This window comes from Callithrix jacchus, chromosome 11 (genome assembly GCF_049354715.1).
Source record: "Callithrix jacchus isolate 240 chromosome 11, calJac240_pri, whole genome shotgun sequence".
Lineage (NCBI taxonomy): Eukaryota > Metazoa > Chordata > Mammalia > Primates > Cebidae > Callithrix > Callithrix jacchus.
In genome coordinates this window covers 100,078,575-100,100,021 of record NC_133512.1, presented here as the reverse complement: position 1 = coordinate 100,100,021, position 21,447 = coordinate 100,078,575, and the positions used below count along the sequence as shown (strand labels likewise).

The following is a 21,447-nucleotide window of genomic DNA, read 5'->3' as shown; positions in this document are numbered from 1 at the left end:
CCTTAAGGCCAATTAAAGACAAGGCCTATTAAAGATTTAATCTCCTATTAAAGAAGTTTTAACCAGCTTTTGCTTAAAGAGAAGTAAGATGGTAGGAGACTGGTTAGCCTCTGAAATCACATTGTGGCTAATAATGGCCCTAAAAATATAGTTTGTTGAGGTCTTTGTTAAGAGAGATAGAGGGCAGATGAAATCATAGCATACTCTTCCTCTGTCAGAATTCTCATGCCCCTACCTGCACACCCACCGACCCAGCAAACACACACGTGAAGATGTAATTACTTATACTCAGACTTCTGTTTCCCAGGAGCTGCTGTCCTCCCTATGGTGATTGAAAACCTATTTCTCCATGATGTACCTATGTACCTATCCTTTCTGGAGTCTTTACCCATAATATTCACTTCCCTCCTCTTCCAGCCAGGTCATAGGTCTAATCCTCCAGTTCACTCAGCTCCTAACTTCAGTGTTTTATTTTCTCAAAAATCCTAATGTTTCTATTGAATATTTGGCATAATTTTTAGAGAAAGCTTTGTCATCATTTTTCTGTAATTTCTTTTCTAAAATTCTTACCTTTTAATTTTAAGCTATATATTTTTATTTCTGAAAAATCAAATTTTGGCTAAGGAAATGTTTAGCCCAATCCAGTGAAGCTCACCTTCCTCTTTGAGCCACAGTCTGTGGTATGTAAAGAAGCCTCTCTGATGCGGTAGTACATGGGTAGTACAATTTTGTAGTGGTATTTCAGTAGTACCTGTAGTATGCCTTGACGAGGCTTTGAAGAAAATTCCTCTGTTCTGATTTCCAAATTCAGCTGTTTTCTCTGCTAATTGCTTCTTGATATAAGCACCGGCTGTTTTACAGCCTGCACCATGACATCGTCCTACCTAGTAGAAACTTTGACTTGGATTACAGTCGTCAAAGCCATTTGCCTTTCCTTGGTCACTAATAAAATTACTGAGGACCTCTCCTTAAGTAGTCTATCACCCTAAACTTTCAGAAGATACATCTTGGTGCTGGTTTTCTTAAAGGTTTGTAAGAAAGAGCAATCAGTTCTTTCTTAGAACACTTCATGCCACTTTTTAACCTACTTCCTATAATACCAAGATGGCACACACTTTAATTAAGAACACAACCCCTCCAGATGTGACATAATGTAAATGTGACATTATATGCTTTGCTCAAGTAAGTACCCTCCCCACCTCAAGCATCCTTTACCCTTTACAAACCATGTTCCAGGTTCTGCATCTCTATCACAGCCTGAAGGGTCATGCCCCAGCGTATTCAGGAATCATTTAAACTACTGATGGGATGGCACAGTCCCTACATCTGCTACCAAATCAAGGAGCTGATTAGCAGTGCATTGCAGCTCTTGGCAAGAGTTAGAGTAGGAAATAAAATTAAGGTGTAGGGGTTAGGCAGGAAATTCAGATAAAACTACTTGGAAAATGTAGCTAAGCAAGATATAATTATCTGACTTATAATTAGACTAGAACATCAGGCCTCCCATCCCTAAAGCCTTCTTTTTTGCAAAGAGACAAGTGATACCATCAAGTAGCAGATGGTATTCTTGTATGGGTGAGAGTGAGTAATGAACACTTTTACCTTAAGAGTAGCCTGCTCGGAATTGGTTATAGGAATTATTCCTATTGGTGCTAACTTGCTAGCTTAATAGTTCATTATTTTTATGTCTTCTATTCATTTGGGCTATTGCACTTATTAAATTAAAAAGGGGGGTTCTGGAAAATTTCAGTAACATCTCTACAGACTAGCTATTGGCCTCTGCCATTTAATCATCTAAAACTGTCCAGCAAATTAACACAACCAAGGAAAGACAGCAGACTAGATTGATTTGACTATAATGCCAACATTTTTTATTATATTTCTTAAAAGTTCTATGATACATTTTAGTTTGCAGAAAAGAGAAAGTTACTCAGGTCTAGAGTGTGATTTTTAAGTCTCACTGAATATTCCTGTTTTAAAGTTCCTTGCATGTGGGTCTGTATGTAGCCCTGTCCCTGCAAACTTGTTAGAAAAAGATAAATGAATTCAAAAGAATTGACTGTGAAGAGTGTGATATAATCTAAAAATCAGAACACCAAAACTTGTTTCCTCTTTGGATAAGTGACATTGGTCAAAGAACAGAGTTTATGACTTCTCTTTACATAAGAGATGACGTTAACTATGATGAAAGACCTAGTTCATGATTTTCCTCAGAGTCCATATGGGTATCTTACTTGCTAAAAGCAACATGGCCAAACAATTTCAGTTATGTTTCCTCATGAAGTAATATCCTAGAATTACTAGTTTGCATACTGTTTGCAATTATTGCTACAAATGCAGTTTCACTTTTGTGTAAGCAAATTTTTATTGTATATATTTAAGGTATACAACATGATGTTTTGATATACACATACATAGTGAAATGATTAGTCAAGCAGATTAACATATCCATCACCTAATATTTAGCTTTTAAAGCTTTAATTTCTAAATGTGGAATTGTTCATTTATTTACCCATTTATCCATCCTATAACTCATTCATTATTTGTATCCACATTTGTTGCCTATGTACTTTGTGTGAGTCACTTTGTTAAGTTCTCAGGAAAATGAAAACACAGTTCAATTTTCTGTATAATAAAATGTGTTTAGTCACTATGACATTAGCAGAGTACTAAATTAATATACATTTTTCATTTCATTAAGAAGATAGAAAAGCACAGTAGTGAAACAATTTAAAACATCAGTTTTTATATAATTATAATTCACACATGAATGTTTATGTGTATGTGCACATATATATAAATTCTCTCTGTGTCATTTCAGATTTAGTAAACATGGTTTGCCATAATTAGTTCTTTATTATTAACAAGTAAAGTGTCTTAGAGCTTAAAACTGACTTGCAAGATATCCATTGGTAAATTGATCAAGTAGGATAATTATTCCTTTTTGGAATATAAGAAAAACTATAGTAAGTTACCTTAATCTTTAGATTGGGGTTAATTTTTTTTTTTTACATAAAGGATGTTGCTGGATGAGAAGAAGGATGTTGTCTTTCTAGTTCACTACTATTTTATCAGCATTTAGAACTGCACCTAACAGAAAGTAATAAGCATTACTGTAATAAACTTAGTGAAAGATAAAAGGACATAGCAAAAAACTCTTTCAATGATCTGAGAAGACACATCTCTATGGGGAAATGATATAGGTTCATGCACCATTTTGCATAACTTTCAGGTAAGTGATAGCTGCTGGGTTAAGAACCCCAGCCTTAGAAGAAGAAAACGTAAAGGCCTGGTTCTTACAGAAGAGCATCACCCAAAGCAGTGGTTACAACTACTGTCACCCTACCGGGCCACCCCACCAGGCCACCCTGGAATGTCCATATGATACTTGGAGGTGGCGCTGCCTACAACAAAACTGAGGTGAAATAACTTATTTTTTAAACTCAAGTTGTAACTGATTCTCCAAGGCTTTTCCAAATACTCAGAGTAAATACAGTGAAGACAGGGCTCCTCATAAAAGGGCTGGAGTAAAAAATCATGCTTCATGTTTAACACTGTCTTCTGTAGGCATCATTTTCGGCCCTTACATAATACTACAGGAGAGAAAACTTTTCTACTAAATTCTTATTGTGTTACTTCTTAGGATTAAAATTATTTAAATCATTGAAAATGTTAAAATGATTTCCAAAGCCCCTTAGACATACGCACATTGCAATTTTGTGTACTTATGTTGGTGTATGTGCACACATACATATCCATACATGCCTCGACCTGGTTATCTGTACTGAGGTGATGGTCTACTAAGGTCTAAATTGTGTCGTTTCAGAATAAATATGTTAAAGCCCTAAATCCCAGTAACTCAGAATGCGATTGTATTTGGCTATGAGGCCCTTATATTAAGGTAATTAAGGTAAAATGAGGCCGGTAGGGTGTGCCCTAATTCAATAGGACGCCTGTTCTTATCAGAAGAGGGAGAGACAGCACAGACCACAAGGGATGCTGGAAGTGTGTGCACAGAAAAAAGACCGCATGGGCACACAGTGATAGGGCAGACATCTGCAAGCCAAGGAGAGAGGCCTCAGAAGAAACCAAACCTACTGGCCTTGATTTTGCACCTCTAGCCTCCAGAATTTTAAGGAAACAACTTTCTGTTGTTTAAGCCACCAATCTTTGGTTACGGCAGCCCTAGCAAACTCATGCACTATCTTTCATCCGACGGCATCAGTTTACTGTTTTTAACACACAAGATGACCAATTACTACCAAACTTCAAATCCAGTGATTTCAGTGTCCAGTAACTGAAGATGAAACCTAGAAGAGCAGCTACATCGATGGTATTAACGTAAATAATACCATATTATTTTAAATTTCTTTTTCAGACACAAAGGAAAAAAGAAAACTTATGTTTATATAATGTCAACTATTTGCTAGACAACTTTATATTATCTTTTTTATCATTTCTTTTATTGTTCAAAACATAATATGAGGTGTTGTTGGCCACATTATGTGACTGAGCAAATGAGGGCATGGTGGCTTTTGCCATATGCTAGCAGTGCCCTCAGATGCTAACTGGCAAAGCTACTGTTCAAATCCATATTCAGATTCTAAAATGCACACTGTCTTTTGAACACCACACCCCTAATTTCTGAGATACTGTTTTCTTTTCTTATTTTATTTTATTTTTTGAGAGAGTGTCATTCTCTGTCACCTGGTGTGATCTCTGCTCACTGCAACCTCCACTTCCCGGGTTCAAGCAATTCACCTGCCTCAGCCTCCGAAGTAGCTGGGATTACAGGCATGCACCACAACACCTAGCTAATGTTTATATTTTTTAAAGTAGATATAGGGATTCACCATGTTGGCCAGGCTGGTCTTGAACTTCTCACCTCAGGTGATCCACCCACCTTGGCCTCCCAAAGTGCTTGAATGACAGGAGTGAGCCACCACGCCTGTCCTCTGAGTCTCATTTCTAAGGTAACATCTTAGAACATCACCTAAGATGTTTGCTTGTTAAGGAAAGAGCAAATGATAGTTGTCAGCTATGAGCACTGTTTTGCTAAGGCTTCCATCACAAAGAACTGTAGACCAGATGGCTTAAACAGCAGATACTGATTTTCTCACAGTTCTGGAGGCTGGAAGTCCAAAATCAGGGTGTCAGCAGGGTGAGCTTTTTCAGAGGTGTCTCTCTTTGGCTTGTAGATGCTCAAGTTCCCCCTGAATCTTCATATGGTCTTCCCTCTGTGTATATCTATGTCCATATTTCTTCATCTTAAAAGAATCCCAGTCATATTGGATTAGGGCCCACCTTCATAACCTCACTTTACTTTACCTTAATTACCTCTTTGAAGGCTGTATCTCTAAATACAGCCACATTCACTGGTACTAACATTTAAAATTTCAATATATGGGTTTTTTGAAGAGGATACAGTTCAGCTCATAACACCTCAACATAAGAAGTAATGGCATTAGAAATGCAAAAACAGGTATTCTGTCCCATTTGTGATGGCATAAAAATGATTTTATATTTCTTTACTAAGAAAAATACACAGCAATTAGTATAGAAAGAAATAAATGTGGCTATCAGGATTCTAATCCTGTTTTTTATTTGTATTAAAAAGCAAGAGAACATATAGTGAAGATAAATGGACTAAATTGTTCATCTTGCCCTTAAGAATTAAGAGTTTTTGGTGTTGGTGGTGGTGGTGGTTTGTTTGTTTCATCTCTGACTCATACAAAGAGTGAAGAAGAGAACGCTGTTTCCTCTCAGTCCCAAACATTTCACCTGCTTCTAAAGCTGTGAGTTATGCTGGCACTTACATAAAGAGAAAAATCTGTCTCAAAAATCTGCCTCAAGATCGTAGATTCTTGCTCTCCTTGCATCCTTTTGGTTTTTCTGCCACAATTTTAAGACTTATCCTAGGAATTCAGTCCAGCCTTTTTCACTCCTTCAAAATGAGCACATTTGTCTGCTGGAATCCAAAATGATGCATTCAGAGATGTTATTGTTGTTGTTCTCTATCAGTCCAGTCCAGTTCCTTTTCTTTTATTCCTAGGAAATCTCTTTGAATCTCCTCTGTAAATAGAAATGACTTCCCATCACACTTATAATGAAAACCAAAATTCTTATCTTGACTTTACAGGGTCTTTCATGGCCTGGGCCCTGCCTGTGTATGGCCTCATTTCTCACTCTTCCTCTTGCTACATAGCCAGAAGCAACAAAACAGGAAATCTAATCTAGTTTTATCTGGCTCTAAACCCAGTGCTCTTAATCAATACACTGCCCTTGTAAGTTACTTTCCTCTCTCCCATATAGTACATGCCAGGTGGCCCATAGTTCTAGCTTCTGTCCCCAACCTGAAAGCAATGCTTTTCTTAAAGTCACATTTATAAAAGTATAACATTTATAGAGGTATGTGTAAAAGTTGTAGATGCAAGTTTGATTACTTTTCCACAAAGTAGACACTACTACATAACCAAAATCCAGACCAACACACAAATTCTTACCTGTGCCCCAGTGAACACCTTATAACCCTTTCTGGAACCTACCCCACCAAGGGTTACCACTGTCCTGACTTCTGAAACTACAGGTGTGTTTTCCTGTTTATGAACTTAATTTAAGAGTATTAGATATACTGTTTTGTGTCTCTTTTGTTTAATATTAAATTTGTCAGATTCGTCTATGAAGAAGATAGTATAGTTCATTCTCATTGCTGTGTATGTGAGCATATTACAACATGCCTTCTATTTTACTGTAGATGGATATTAGGGTTGCTTTAGTTTGGGACAAATTGAAATATTGCCACCAGAAACATTCTTGAATATGTCTTTCGGTGAATTTTTTTTTTAACTTCTATTTTAAGTTTAGTGGTACAAGCACAGAGGTTTGTTACATAGGTAAACTTGTGTCATGGGGGTTGTTGTACAGATCATTTCATCACCCAGGTATTTCATCATGCTAGTACCCATTAGTTATTTTTCCTGATCCTCTCCCTCCTCCCATCCTCCACCCTCTGAAAGGCCCCAGTGTGTATTGTTTCTCTGTGTGTCCATGTGTTCTCATCATTTAGCTTCCACTTATAAATGAGAACATGTGGTATTTGGTTTTCTGTTCCTATGTTAGTTCACTAAGAATAATGGCCTCCAGCTCCATTCATGTTCCTACAGAGGACATGACCTCATTCTTTTTTATGTCTGTATGGTATTCCATGGTGTATATGTACCACATTTCTTTATTCAGTCTATTATTGATGGGCATTTAGGTTGAGTTCATGTCTTTGTGTATTCTAACAGTTTACATCACTAACAGCAGAGGATGAGAGTATTAGAGTTCTCTGCATTCCTGCCAACACTTGGTAGTATCTGTATCATTTGAACCATTCTCATGAATATGTCATAACACTAGCTCTTTTTATAGACCTGAAAAGAGTTACTTTTTACTTAAAGTAACTAATTTATTTTAACCGTAGGACAAAAGCAGAAAACTCAGACAAAAGAGAGAGATTACGTTTAGCAAAACAATCGGAAATGTTTGTTTCTGAGATATAAAAAATAGCCTGAAACATACCACTTAAAGAAAACTAATATTTCCAGTGTCCGTCTATTAGGCCTTTCCTATGTTTGCACTTTCAGGTATAGTTATGTGCTGCATTATGACATTTCAGTCAACTACAGACAGCATATGTGATGGTGGTCTCAGGAGATTATAAGGGAACTGAAAAATTCTTAACACCTAGTAACGTCCCAGCTGTCATAGTCATAGCCCACCACATTACTCATGTGTTTGTGGTGATGCTGGCGTAAACAAACCCACTGTACTTCCAGTCATATTAAAGTTTAGCACATACATTATATACAGTATATAATGCTTGATAATGAAAATCAGCTATGTTACTGGTATGCTATGCTTTTAATTATTTTAGAGTGTATCCTTATACTTATTTTTTTTTAGGTTTGCCGTAAGACAGTGTTCAGTGTTATGCTGGCAGCAGCCTCATACAGCCCATGTTTACTGCGTCTCTTGACTGTATCTTGTTCTTGTGCTTAATTTAGTTGCACATTGTTTTATTCATCACGGTCCTTAATCATCAAAATTCATGGCTAATGTTGCCAGAAAGAGGCCATGTCCTATGATTGACCTGAAAACTAAATTCAAAGTGATTAAGAACTATAAAGGTGGAAAATCAGTAATGGTTATTGCTCACCAGTCACGTCTGTCCCATTCCACCATAGCCATGATCTTGAAGAATGAGAACAAAATGATAGAAGCTGAAAGATCTTCTTCATTGAAGGCAACAAGACTAACAAAAGTTCAGAAAGAGCCTGTATCATATATGGAGAAACTTCCAATGATCTGGATTGATGACCAGACACAGAAGTGTATTCCTCCCAGCACCATGATGATCACAGCCAAGCAAAAAGTTTGTTTGCAATGTTGAAGTAAAAGGCTGGACCCAACTACAATGTTGAATTTACTACTAGCTCTGGGTGGTTTAAATGATTCAAGAATCATTACTCATTACGTTAGTTATGTGAAAGTAAGTGGTGAGTCTGCAAGCGCTGTTGTGAGGCAGCTGAAGAATTTCTGAAAACTCTAGATAAGTTGCTTGTGAGGGGAAATTACTTGTCAGAGCAAATCTTCAATATGAAGGAAGCCACTGTATTCCGGAAACCAATGCCTGAAAGAGCTATTATCCCTAAGGGGGTGAAGTCAATCTCAGATGTCAGGCTTTTAAGACAGAATAACTGTCTCACTTGGGGGGATTGTTGTAGGCTATTAATTGAAACCTTTTGTGATTTGGCACAGTGAGAACCCCAGGGGCTCCAAGCATACCACTAAACACACGCTGCTGGTAAACTAGAGGAGCCGTAAGAAGTCATGGATGACCCAGCTCCTTTCCAAGATGCCCTCCTGAATTACTATGCCAGCAAAATGAGAAGTACTATTGGAGAATAGCCTTTCAAGATTTGCTTATTGTTGGTGATGCTCTCACACATGCTTCTTTTATTGGTGATCTCCATCCCAATATTAGAGTTTTTCTCTCCAAATGCCACCTTTTTGATTCGACCAATAGATCAAGGCATTAAAGTAGCTTTTAAGGCCTGTAACCTGGGGAGGACCTTTGCCCAGGTTGCTGCTATAACAGAGAAAGGCACTGAGAAGACACCAATGCAATTCTGGAAGGATTACAACATCATGACTGCATTATGAATCTTGCTTGGGCTTGGGGTGGTGTCACTAAGGAGTGTATAAATGGCAGCTGGAAGAAGATACTCAAAAGCTTCGATGACTTCAAAAGATTTGCTCAGGATGAGGAGGCTGGAAAAATCAACAAGGCAGTGGTTGAATTGGCAAACAACTTGAACCTGGGTAAGATTAGGATGATGCTGAGGAGCTCCTGGAGGTTCTTGAGAAATTAACTAAGGAGGAGTTGTTGGAGTAGAACACATAGCTGAAAAAGAGGCAAGAGAAAAGGAAACTGCAGGAGAATAAGAGGAAAATGCCCAAAGGAAATTCACAGTGAAGGTTTTGGAAGAAGCTTTTATAGACCTCAACAAACTCCTTAAAAAGTCTAAAAACATGGATCCCGAAACTGAAAGGTTTTCATTGATAGAGAGGAATGTTCATAGTGCATTATCTGCTAATAAGCAAATCTATAATTTAAAAAAGAAAGAAGCCCAGCAAAACTTCATAAACATATTTCCAAAAAGAGTGACATGTCTTTAAAAAGAACTTTAAGCAGGTCCTTCGGGAGCTATTCCAGAAAGTGGCATTGTTATCATAGGAGATGGCAGCTCCATGTGCGTCATTGCCTCTAAAAACATCCCAGTGAGACAAAGTGTGGAGATGGAAGACAGCGACAGTGACGTTGACCCTAACCTGTATAGGCCTAGGCTACTGTGTGTGTCTGTGTCTTAGTTTTTAACAAAAAAGTCTAAAAAGTGAAAATAAAAAAATTAAAGATTTTAGAAATATAAAAAGTCTTAAGGTAAGTATATAAAGAGAGAAAACATTTTTGTACAGTTGTTTGTGTTTCAAGCTAAGTGTTCTAAAATAACAATAATTATTAAAAAATAATTAAATTTATAAAGTAAAAACTTATAGTAAGGTAAGGTTAGTTATCAAAGAAAGAGAAAGAACTTTCTATATATTTAGTGTGGCCTAAGGATACAATGTCCATGGAGTCTATAGTAGTGTACAGTCATGTCCTAGGTATTCATATCCTGTCACTACTCACTGACTCACTCAGAGAAACTTCCAGTCCTATAAGCTCCATTTTTGTTACATGTCCTATATAGGTATGCTATTTTTTATCTTTTATATTTTTACTGTATTTTTTCTGTGTTTGGATATGGAAATACATTGTGTTACAGTTGCCCAAGGTATCTGGTACAGCAGCACACTGTACAGGTTTATAACCTAGAAATAATAGTCTATACCATATAGCCTAGCTGTGTAGGAGGCTATACCATCTGGGTTTAGGCATACTCTATGATGTTGGCACAATGATGAAATTACCTAATGACGCATTTCTCAGAACATACCCCCATTGTTAAGGGACCTATGACTAGACATAAAATAAGATTTTACACAACATCTTGTTACTTCATATAACAAAATGCAATATAAAACTTTCAAAACAAATAAATACACTTATTCCACACAGACGTTAATGTAAAAATCATATTTCATCAAAAATGTATATTGCAATGTTAAAATTAACAGCCTTATAACATATCATTGCACAGTTCCCTAAATAATTTTCTTAAAATAAAGTCCCAAAGTGGAATTCTTGTGTCAAAAAACAATGTATTTTGTTAAGGCTTTTGAAGACTATTGTTAGACAATATTGTATCCCTACCAGCCATATGCTACCATCATCCTATATCTTTACACAAGCTGGATGTGAGAATTCTTATTTAGGTCACTGTGACACTAGTTTATTGGTAGGCGTTATGGGTAGTGAAGCAATGACTCCAGTTCACTTCCCAGCCAGCTATCCTGGTGAGGCTCTGGGTATCCAAGGAAGCCCCAGCCTCTGATCTTCACCATCAATTCCACTCTTCTTTTGTTTCCTGCTGGCACCACCATTGTCCGCCTTCTGGACTCATGTCTTGGTCTTGTCCATCCTTCCAACTATCACATCATGACTGTTTCAGGCTTGGAGACTTCCCTAATATTTCTTCACTACCATAAACTAAACTATGTTTAGCATCCTAAGTACAAATATTTCACTAACATCCGTCATCTCTTTGTGAGGCAGCAGCAGGAGCAGGTAACCTAGGCTTCTGCTTTCTCTATGGTCTTCTGGAAATAGGGAAACTTATATTCTCCCTGGATCCCATCTTTTAGAGATGGCATTACTGGTCTCATATTCTGTTTTCTTTCACATATTGAAACTTTGGTTATTAATAGCTTCTGACTAAAGTGAAAATGTAAATGTGTAAAAAACATATGGGATAATGTGTTCCACAATATGCAAAGGAAAGCTCTGAAACAGTCCTCTACAATTTTCTGTTTTGAGTGAGTGTGTGTTTTTAATTTCTGGGTTCTTGAGTCTGTGTGGTCTAAGTCCTGCATCAATCCTGAACACACAGCAGCAGTGATAAAGGGGAGATCTGAGGTCCATGTTCCAGTTCACCAGGGGTTGTGAATGCCTTTGACATTCTCCTTCTGATAGGGATAGGAGGCAGGGAAATTCTAGTCAGAAAAGGGTAGATCCCCAACAAAACCCCACCTTCAAGCCTGGGACCATGGTCCAAAGTGAGAACTTACATCCCTATTTCCTGTTCAGATATTTCCTTTTCCAAAACCACCTGGGGCCCCACCCCATCCTGTGCCTATGAAAACCCCAGACTCAACCACAGAGAGAGGTGAAGCAGGTAGACCTGGGAGGCTATGGCTGGATGTCAGAGAAAAGCAGCTTGACTTCAGAGAAACAGCTTGATGGCATAACTTTGGAGAAGAATCTGGCTGGAGATAGGCTTCAGGGGAAGATTACCTTCCCGCACCAACCCCTTCAGCTCCCATTCCCACTGAGAGCCACTTCCGTCAGCAATAAAATCCCCCACATTTGCCATCCTTCAGGTTGTTCATGTGACCTTGTTTCTCCTAGATGCCAGACAAGAGCTTGGGTGCCACTAGGGTGGATACAAAAGGCTGTTATACTTGCCCTTTGCCCTTGCTGGAGGACAGCCGTTTCATGTTTAAAGGCAGAGGAACCACAGGGCTGTTAACACTCCAACCATCCACGGATGGCAGAGCTAAAAGAGCACTGTAACACTCCCTCTGGAGCTTCAGGGGTCATGGGCATCCCCCCGGACTCTGCCATGGGCCTGCATGAAATTCCCCCCTGCCAGTACCCAAAAGCACTCGCCCCCTACTCCTACCTCCACTTACCCATGTGCTCTTTCCCAGGAGAGGTGGAGCACAGTGGGTTCAAGTGAGTGGAGCTGGCTCCTCCCAGCACCAAAGCAGCTGGCTGGTTCCAGCGTTTGTGCACTCCAGTTCTCACTTCATTCACTCATGTGCTCTCTCCCACAAGGAGTTGACAGCTGTGGGTTAGGTAAACGAGGGCTGCAAGTTCCTTGAAGGAAAGATCCTGCTTCACTTCCATCTGGAGCCAGTGCTCTGTAGAGTGCACTGACAATAGGAAAGTGTGGAGAAGGAATGGGCCCAGGCTGAACTGAGCTTCTTGAAGACGCTGCAGCTCTCAGAACAACGCTGAGAAAACCGGTCCTTCAGCTATAGACAGACTCTAGGACTCCATTTTTTCAAGTTATAGCTCATGAAAAGTTGGTGTCCAGTGATGTTCATCTGAAAAAAAGAAATGCTGTGGCCAAAACAAAGGGATAGATTTCTTTTTAGACCTTATAATAAGAGTTTTGAATTTCCTGAAAGTGGGATGCAATGAAGAATGTTTCCCAAGTTGTTTCCATGGAACAGCTAATAGCATGTAGAATTTGATTCATAGTCTGGAATAGGAATCTTCTTCTATTTATGTCTCCAAATCATAAAAATCACTGTTTAGAAAAAAATCACAGAATCACAGAATCATAGAATCACAGCACTAGCATTTGCTGTGACACGATGATAAAGCTCAAGGCCAGAGATGTTTTGTGGGATTTCCAAGTACTCCAACCTCAAGGTTCATGCGCTCCACTCACTAATTTGCTCCTCTGGCTGTGATCAAGATCCGAAAGGGAAGGAGGCTGATTCAAATGGAATGGCCCCAAAATAAGAGGAATTGTGTGCATTTGTATGAGGATATGGGCTATACCTGCTTACAGGACCCTTTATGCAATCTCTAGTTCATTAACTCTGGTAGATATTGTGAAGATACTCTCAAAAGAGGTTATGTTCCCCTAAATTAGGGAAGCCCTAAGGGATTCTGTACCTTCTTTCTGTAGAGAATTTATTAGAAAACAAGATACTGGTCTGAGACAAATGCTGATTTGGACAGTCCAGAGATTGTTTTAAAGTCCTTTAAAAGATCAGACTGAAATCACTGAAGGTGGTCCTTAGCTTTATGATGTGCTGTATTCCTGGACAAGATCGTATACATTGAGATGATATGTCAAGTTTGATTTTTCTACAGGAAAAAAAAATGTAACTTAGGGAGATATAGTTCTAGCCATGTTCCTAATATCCAAATTATCAGAATTATCACAAATAGTCTACTCATTCAAATATAAATAGCCTACAAATACCATGTTAAACTTTCTAAATTTGAATTGTTTAAAAAGGAAATCAAAATAAAGTCATAAAAATTGACATTTATGACCCATTATCAGAGGCTTTTGAGCCAGTATTAGAATATTAGAGGGTTTGGTGCTAAACTCTTATCTTTCTTATAAACTGTAGCCTTTAATTATCTATTTTACGAGGCCATGTGGCAAAGCATGGCAGGGAATATTTTGAGAAGATTCGTGGAATCCAGGAAGAAAATTCCTCTGCAAACTTTGGCCTGGATTCTCAACAAACCCTTCAGAGATACTTACAGCTAGTAAAAAACCCTTTTGCAAAAGTGATCCAGGGAACCTCCACTTTGTTTCTCTGGATATATCTCTGTTGAAATATAGGTATTACACATGTCCCATTTTAGATGCTCTTCAGGCTTCAAAACATTACCTTTCTGCTTTCAGGGAGCCATTTCATCTGCTTTTGTACTATGCATTCACGTGGACCCTGCTGTTATGCAAGGTACCACCATAGCTAAAAATTCACAAGACCATTCTTATGTGCACTGATTTTTTTTTATTTGATCTTTCACAGTGTTGCTGCTTCTGTTTCAAAAATGTCTCAAAGCTTTGATTTGATTACAGCTGGATTCAAGGATACCCAAAACCAAGTTTGATCTTGAATTCCCCGAATTAAAAGTATTTCATTTCAGATGTATGTACTATATATTGTTATAATAATGAACAGGAACCATTACTAGAGCCTTTTTTTGATTTTTTCTTAACAGTCATTTTCATGATTTAGAGACATAATTAGATGAAGATTCCTGTTCCAGACTACAAATCAATGGATTTGATTCTACTACATATTTGCCAATAAAGAGCAATGTTATCCAATGAAGCAATTGGCCTGTCTAATATTTCTTTCATTCTGTAAATTCTACATGAGGTATGATTTATGTAGCCAAATGGCCACTTTGCTACATTGCTGCAGTTCGGTTGTTGGTCTTGTCTAGAAGGAAAAAACAAAGTTGTAGAAGTGCATGAGTTAGTTGGAGGTAATTACCATGTAACTGATTATCATTCATGTTCTAAAGACTGTGCTATTACATACATTATTTTATTTAATCTTTGCAACATCCTAATTCCTATTTTTCAGCTAAGTAAAAACTGAGACTCAGAATAGTGAAGTAATTATCCATCAATGGGAAGATCAGCAGTATAGATTAAATTGGAATAAATCTAAAGCTCATCCTCTTTCACTATAGCATGCTGTTTTCTAGCTATATAAGAAAAAAAAATAAACTCATTATTCTATTACCCAATTAAGAAAATACTGTTCTCTCCTGTTCAGCTGTCTGCTTTACTTAGCTCCAGTGTAATCTAAATTAAATGCTCTGCTGCTGATGATGTCAGTAACACTCTGGTGGTACTTACCACAGTTCTGGGGAGTGAGTGGGAAGAATAACCAAGACTGGAGATGGGAACATGAGATTGTGAGACACAGACCTACTGAAATGAGACTGTGTTTTCTGTTAATAATAGAGTTTAAATGGATCACTGAAAAATCAGAAGTTTTCTGAAATAGAGGAAGCAAATGCTACCTATACTTCTTTATGACTTTCGAATTAAAAGATAATTTTCAATACATGTTAAATGGTACAAAAATCAGTGGGGCTTTAATAAATTCTAGCCTTATAAGATAAAGTAATAAAGCATGTGCCAAATATGTCTGAATGCTATTAAATGTAAATGGTGTGTCATTAAATGCACTGGCTGTTTAGGAGAGGTATACTAAGCAAGAGGTATACTATACATTGTAGCTATGACTGTGACGATTTACTTTTTTTAATTCTAGAGGAAATTTCAAACTGTGGACTATATCAGTGAAAAGGAAATGAATAATGCATCTAACTAGCGTGAGATATTAAGCCTCACTCCCGTTGTGGACAGACAATATACAACAAAAGATTTTGGTGAAAAGATGTAGGTGCTATTTAAATGGAGGATATTCTTTGTTGAAAACATATCCAGCAACATCTGAATGCCAAATGAAAGACTTTACAGTTTCATCTCTCCTTAGAGAGCATATTTTTTAGTCGTTGTTTTGTTTGGGAGAAAATTGCAGTTTAAGATTTACAAACCACTTCATTTGCAAACTGCTGTTACTATAGTTTCTGCCTCTGAAAATGTTTAAAGCTGCAGGCAATGAAAAGACATAGTATTAGAGTTTTTCCTTATAAAGAAAGCCCTCATTCTATTGTAAAAAATGAGAAATATAAAAATATGATATTATTTATAGAGTTATTTATATAAGTAGCATTTCAATGTGCCTTGCTGAAGTTTTGAGATATTAGAAAGCAAAATATCTGAGAAAAAATATTTCACATCATTGTTTAAATGCAATAGAGATCAAGAGATTATCTTCATCATGATTAAGATTCAAAGAAATTTACATTGATAGTTGGAGCTTGTCCATAAATTTATTCCTTATTACAATATAAACTATAGATTGTTGCTTTTTTTCCTCGAAGGAGGTAGGTTAGATTTTTCACTATTTAGAGTTGAAATCCTTTGGTTAATAGCTGAAAATTTTATTTTAGCATTCAATTTTTGTTCTTTGAATTTTTTTTAATTTTAGTGTATCTTACTAAAAATTATGCTTGATCGGCTCTTTTTTTTTCTTTTCAATTTTCCCATCAGCTATTGATCTTAGATCTTCATTGATGGATGTGTTAGTTTCCATCCATCAGTGGAAATCTGTTTTGTTTAGGACTGCCAAAACAAATCACTACAACGTTTGTGTCTTAAAACAATAGAAGTTTATTCTCTCAGCAGTTCTAGAAGCCAGAAGTTTGATATCAAGGTATTCTTAAGGCCAAACTTCTTTCAAAGGCCCCAGGGAAAAATCCTTCCCTGCCTTTTCCATATTCTCGTGGCTCCAGGCATTTATTGGCTTGTGGTGGTATCACTCCAATCTCTACCTTCGTCTTCACAAGGTCTTCTCTTGTGTGTCTCACATCAAATCTCTTTTCTCTTATAAGAACACCCGTCACTTGACTTAGGGCCAACCAAATCCAGGATGATTAATTTTGAGATCCTTAATTTAAACGTATCTGTAAAAAGCCACCTTCTCAATTTCCAAATAAGGTCACATTTCCAGGTACTAAGGTATATTATTCAGGGTTCTCCAGAGAAACAGAACCAACAGGTTATCTAGATGACCTTTGTGGGAGACTACTAGTATCATCCTGGTTCAACTCTAAAGGCCTGACAATAATGAGGGCTGATACCTGAGGGCAAGTGCTCAAAAAGAAAAAAATTTACTTTCTCCACCTTGCTTTAAATTTAGTCCCTCAATGGATTGGATGATTCCCACCTGCATTGATGAGGTAGTCTTCTTTACGCACTGTACTGATTCAAATGCCAATCTCTTCCAGAAACACCTCACAAACACAGCCAGAAATGATGTTTTACTAGCTATCTGGGCATCCTTTAGCATAATCAAGTTGAAACATAAAATTAACCATCACGCAGGGGTTAGGGTTTGGGCTTGTGTCTTAGAGGGATACAGGTGAATGTATTACAAGATGTCAAAAATAGACTTTGGAGTTAGGCCAAACTGAGTGGAAAGCACGGCTCTGCCACACACATTGAAGAAATATGATCATGCCCATAATGCCTTAGAGCATGGGTCCCCTGTTAAAAATAATGACAGTTTAATAATTATGATGGTACTAGCTTTACACATGCTGTATTAGATAATAGATATTGTGCAATGTAATATGTATAAAGCAATTAGCTCCCTGCTTTGCCAGTAAATGACTGTTACTATTATCGAAGTCAATGGAATTACTCTAAATCAATACTGATTTCATTTTTTGATTTAGAGTAATTCCATTGACTTCAATTTCAATAGAGCTCCTCTTTTCTTTTTATGCAGCAGAAGTTACAAAAGAGAATGTGACATGAATCATGTCTGTGTTGAAAATAGAAATATGATGACTAATTTTGTTTTAAGTGAAGAATGTTTTCTTATGGAGTTGTAAGAATCAAATGGAAAAAAGTGTATGTAAAGTACTTAGCAGTTAGCGTTCAGTGTTAGCTACTGTTATCAACAATTTCCTAAAACCTTCTAGGGTTACAGTAACCATGGCAACACAAAGTCTTTTTTATTTTATGTAATTATACATTTTTTAAATTGACAAAATTATACTTATTTACTGTATACAATATATTGTTTCAAAGTCTATATACATTATGGAATGACTAGCTCTAGGTAACTGACATATGCATTGCCTCGCGTAGTTATCAGTTTTGTGGATATTTTACATTCATTCTCTTAGTGTTGTTTGATAATATAATATATTGCTAACCATAGTCTCTGTGTTATACAATAGACCTCTTTAACTTCTTCCTTCTGTCTAATTGAAATTTTCTATTATTTGACCAGTATCTTCCCAACCACCGTCCACCAACTACCCCAGTCCCTGGTAACCACCAGTCTATTCTCTACTTATACGAGATCAACTTTTTTAGATTCCATTTATGAGGGTAATCATGCAGTATTTGTCTTTCTTTGGTTGGTTTGTTTCACTTAACATAATGTCCTCCAGATTCGTCCATGTTGTCACAAGTGGCAAGATTTCCTTCTTCTTCACCGCCAAATATAGTATTCCACCGTGTATACATACCACATTTTCTTCATACATTCCCCATCCACGGATTCCATATCTCAGCTATTGTGAATAATACTGCAGTGAACATGAGACTGTAGATATCCCTTTGACATACAGATTTCATTTCCTTTGAATATATACTCAGTAGTGGGATTGCTGGATGACATAGGAGTTCTGTTTCATTAATTTTTTGAGGAACCTCCATACTGTTTTCAATACTGGCTAATTTACCTTATCACCGACAGCAGGTGAGTGTTCTCCTTTCTTCACATTCTCACAAACACTTGTTATCTTTTGTCTTTTTGACGTTCTGAGAAGTATAAGTTCATGTCACATTGTAGTTTTAATTTGTCTTTCCCTAGTGATTAGTGATGTTGAGCATTCTTTCACAGAGCTATTGACCATGTTGAATATCCTCTTTAGAGAAGTTCTGTTTAGATTCATTGCCCATTTTTAAATTGAGCTATTTGTTTTCTTTGTCATTGAGTTGATTGAGTTCCTTGTTTATTTTGGATATAAACCCCTTATCAGATGTATAGTTTGCAACTATTTTCGCCCATTCTGCAGGTTGTCTCTTTACTCTGTCGAATAACTATAGAACAGCTTTTTATTTTGATGCAATTCTATTTGTCTATCTTTGCTTTTGTCACTTCTGCTTTTGAAGTTATATCCAAAAATTTTTTCTCAGAAAAATGTCACAAAGTTTTTTCGATGGTGTTTCAAGTAGTTTCACAGTTTTGGGTCTTATAGATCAGCTTTTAATCCATTTTAAGTTGATTTTTATGTGTGGTGGGAGATAAGGATCTAATTTCATTCTTCTCTATGTGGATATCCAATTTTTCCAGCACCATATATTGAAGAAACTGTCCTTTCTCCATGGTATGTTCATAGTACTTTGTTGAAACTTATTGACTATAAGTGCACAAATTTTTTCTATAGTTCTTATTTTGTCCCATTGTTCTACATGTCTGCTTTTATGCCAGTGTCATGATATTTTGGTTACTATACCTATGTAGTATGTTTTGAAGTCAGGGAGTGTGATGCTTCCAGTTTTGTTCTTTCTGCTCAAAATCACACACTCCTTTTTAAACGTCATCATCCTTTAGGGTATATAATACAATTGACAAATGCACAGATATAATTTCATGCCTTTTCAAATAATTGAAAACCAAAACTTGATAACCAATCATAGTTTTACATACTAACTGATGATTCTTTTCTAACTTTTCCTTAATCTTATTTTATAGATATATATTTCAAGATGTTACATGAGCCTTCAGGTTAGCCCATCAATTTTCAGCTGTCCAAAAGTCTTCATTGCCTTACAGCAGTTTTTCCCAATACCAGGGCCATATTCTTAGCTGGCTTCGAAAATGTTTTGAACATGCATCTTCTCTGGAAATATTTTGAGATCAATCTCCCCAAATATAAATGTTGCTAGGATTATTTTACTAATAATTGAACTTTCTAGTGGTTTTCTCTTTGTTATTTATATCTTTCATCGCATTAATTTTTTTATTTTTTATTTTACTTTAGTTTCTGGGGTGCATGTGCAGGTCATGCAGGGTTGTTGCATAGGTGCATACATAACCAGGTGGTTTGCTGTGTGGCATTAATTTTTAAAGTGCTTGATTTATGAGTTATTTGCTATATTAATCACATGTCTTTAAAGGTCTTGGGCTTGTTAATACTGTCTTAAGTGACTACAGAATGAAGACTTCTCACTTGCAGATAGGATTCTGCATGGATTCCTCAGGACAGGGTCCCAAAAATGGCAAGGGGAATCATTTGCCTACAGGCAGTTTGGTTAAAATTCTTCTCCTTTAGTTCTCATATACACATTATAATTTGCATTTTAATTTTAATGTCTTCACAACTATGAAAGCATATTTAGCTAATTAGATCTTTGTAAACAACCATATGTTATTTTGGTTTATGAAATTTAAAGAGCAATTAAAAGCACATATATTTACTACTTATAGGTGAGAGTGGGAATGACTTTAATCTGCAAAGTGTAAGTGAGTCTTAGGAAAAAGCTAAATTAGAGAGTTGCTGAATGATTTTATGAAAGAAACGAAAAGAAGTTTGAAACTTTTCTTCAGAAAGCCATAGGGCCCAGCAATGCTACACATTGAGCCTCGCCATAATTAAACCAGAATACTTGAAAATTATATTTCAGACCTCTTTTCAACGAGTATACTTACCTTAGAGAAATCTTCAAAAGAAATCTGCGGTATGTTTATTTTTAATGAAAGCATGTCATTCTTTCTCTGGTGACTTATCTATTTTTATCAGTTTCACTGTGAAGAGTAGAGTGATATACGAGTGTGATAACTTAAGATGACATCTTACAGTGCAATCCATTATCTGAAAGATTTAAGGAAAAAGTTTGCTGAAAAACGTAATTAAAAAAATGAATGTTTTTAGAAATATCATAAAGATCTTTTATGGTTTTGGTTCAGGAACATCCATTTCTATAATATCATATACTAAGGAAATAGTCTGCCAGTCATCTAAATAATGCTTGTATTTTGATTTTTCTTGGTTTGGCTTCTCCACAAAGAAACTAAAACAAATCATTACCAAGGAATAAGAACAAAAAAGTGTCTGAAGTTTTCTTAGAAATAGATTGAGGAAGTAGATTAAAAGGAGACTCAGAGAAAAGAGACAGTGTTTTCTAAAAGTATGGCCATGTTGTAAATATGTATTTATTTTCTCACCAATAAAAATAGGCAATATATTGTTTATTGCCTGGATAGTTGGTCTTGACTTTGTTTTGGCTCCTGATTCTTGGTCCAAGTCTAAGAAACCAATAAAAGTCTTTTGTTCTGCCTCATAACTAACCCCAGGTAGACCCCATTCCAGGAGCTAAAGAATCTCATTGTTTCAACAGATTCCCTTGAACCTTGCTTTGGAATGATATTATTTATTTTCTTTTGCCTTAGTTGATTTAAGAAGTCTTTAGTATCAGGTCAGGATCATAATGTACAGATGCAGAACTCATTAAAAATAAACCCCAAATCTAAAATCAGTATTGCAAAAAGGACAGAAGTTAAATCAACCAAAGTAAATGTTTAAAATACACTTTCTTA

General features: G+C 36.6%; 1 protein-coding gene across 1 annotated transcript in view; it reads left to right on the top strand.

The window, feature by feature from the left end:
* The window catches only part of CNTNAP2 (contactin associated protein 2), a 2,303,447-nt gene that overhangs the window by 1,525,471 nt on the left and 756,529 nt on the right, over positions 1 to 21,447 (top strand). The window lies entirely within an intron of this gene.